Source organism: Limulus polyphemus, unplaced genomic scaffold (assembly GCF_000517525.1).
Source record: "Limulus polyphemus unplaced genomic scaffold, Limulus_polyphemus-2.1.2 Scaffold2599, whole genome shotgun sequence".
Classification (NCBI taxonomy): Eukaryota; Metazoa; Arthropoda; class Merostomata; order Xiphosura; family Limulidae; genus Limulus; species Limulus polyphemus.
The window spans coordinates 1-2,538 of record NW_013668209.1 but is presented as its reverse complement, the minus strand read 5'-3'; positions in this window follow the sequence as shown (position 1 = coordinate 2,538).

Below are 2,538 nucleotides of genomic sequence, written 5' to 3'. Positions count from 1 at the left end.
GTCAACGGGAAGCTCCTTCCTGACCCCGCAGCTAAACCCTAATGCAGACATCTTCAGTCCTGTCAGAAGTCACATCCCAGATATGAATGTCAGTAATAGGGGTGATCTAGTATGAAGGAGGCCACAGGAATTTGATGGGAAGGCACAGTGGGAAGCATATAGAGCACAATTTGAGTTACTGGCAGAAATGAACGGATGGACAGATGAGCAGAAAGCAGTATATCTGGCAATGAGCCTGAAGGGACAACCACTGGAAATACTTGAACAGTTGTCAGCAGTCGGCAGGCACAACTGGTAGCTGCACTAGAACTCAGGTATGGAACCCAAATCAGTCGATGAAGTTATGTTACGATAAGAGATCTACTGAAGTCAGCTTTGTACCAGGAGACAAGGTGTGGTTGTATAATCCCAGGAAGACCAGAGGGAAGTCTCCTAAGTTGTCATCTCCATGGGAAGGCCCATATGGCATAGTGGATCATCTCTTAGACGTAACTTTCCGGATAAAATGTGGTCGGCGAGGTAAGCCAAATGTGGCGCATGCCAACAGGCTTTGGCATTATCATGTTCCAAGACATTTCAGTTGGAACGAAGTGAACAATGAAACAAATGATGCTGCTGAAGACGTGTCACCGGAAAAAGCTACTGTCGAAGAAGAAACTCTACCCGGTTATGAGAAGGGAAACAGTGAAGCCCTTGATGAAGTTACTACCACTGATGTGACTGTTACCGATAATAGGACAATTCCCGATGGAGCAGATGAACCCCACGTGAAGAAGAAGCCAAAGAGATGGAGACCAGTACGGAAGAAGATATGTCCTTTAAAATTAAGAAACTTTGTTGAATTTTAATTTTGTGTTTGTAAATTCTGTACATTTAATCTGGACAAACAATACTAAGGAAGGGGCAGTGTCACGGAAGTCACGTGACGCTGGTAACATGCGATGAGTTTCTAGAAGGATCATGAAGGCCCGAGTGCATTCGAGACGCCCTCTTTTTTTCATATATAATATATAAGCCTGGCGAGTAAAATTAGATAGGCAGATAAATAGAAGAGATATAGATAGATTGAAGATAGAGATAATTGAGTCAAGCGAACAGTAGACACTGTAAGTAAAGTGTGTGAATCGCTGTAGATAATAGCGTGTGTTTATAAACGTAGTGAAGTTAAAGTGACTGTGGAAATTCTGTGTATTACAAAGTTGTATCGAGAAAGAATAAGCTAGTTTTAATTAAGAAAGGACTTGTATTGCTGAAGTTTCTCGGAAAGAATTTCTAAGAAAAATTAACAAACAAGCAGATACGCAACAATATTTAATATTTATGAAATTTTCCTTTATTATTTCTAATCTACAGGTGTTTACTTCATGGGTGTGGACAGAAATCTAGAAAGGGGATGCTATAGGTTTACAAAGAGGGAAAAAACATAAATAAATGGCAGGACATGTTTCTCGGAAAATTTTCACTAAGGACGATGTATTTTGATTGTATCTGAGGCTGTTTTACATTTTGAAATATATTTATACATATACGGTGGACTTTAAAGGGGATTGCATATGAAGTCCCCCTTCCTACGCGCGTGTAATTCAACAGATAAAATGTGTGTAAGTTATAGCTCTTTTGATTCATTATGGAAAAACTAGAGATTAAAATGTCTTTCCAAGACACTATAGTAACTTTATTTGTTTTACATGAACTTATGATTTTATTTGACTTTTATGTAACGCGCCTTTTTGTGTAAATATAACACATGTAAAGAAGGCGTATTGTTCCCTTCAAATAAGGCTACAGCTGTTGTTGTAAGAGCATTGAATATGTTTGTTTATAGTTAAGCACAAAACTATATAAATGTGCTATGCTCACCACGATTATCGGAATGTGCTTTTTAGCGTTTTAAGTCCAAAGACATGCCGCTGAGCTACTGGGAGGCTATGGAATATGTAAGAAAACTGTTCTAAACACGTTTCAGCGAGCTTACACCTATTGCATATGTTAACATTCCTAAACTAAAACCTGTTTTTGATGTTAGTAGATGATGCCCTAATCCTCTTTTGTTCTTGTCATAGGTGTGGCCGAGAAAAGTCCCTAACAACTAACAAATAGATATAAGATGACATTAAAGCTTCTACTAAGTGAAGAAAATAGAGTAATAGCTGAGAAAAGGAACAAATGTGACAGAAAATCTGAAATATTTTAGGATATGCTTCCAAATTATAAAAAAGAATCGTGCACTAATGAACAAAAGGAGATGCAGATGGTAATTTCAGTTTTAATTACTTAAAATTTCAGTTTTTCAGATGTACTTTTCGTATATAAAATATGGTGAATTTTAAATGTTTTGTACGAATTGACAATATCGACCACTTCATTTTGATTAGTAAGAATAGAATTTCGTTGTTCTGAAGTTGATGTCAACGAACCATAAAGAAAATTCTACATTTTGCGATAAGTGACAGGTGATTTTTTCTAGAACTATTTTCTTCGAATTAAACTTAAAATAAGACCCAAAACTCGAGCGCTTTCGAATAGTTGACTATTCTT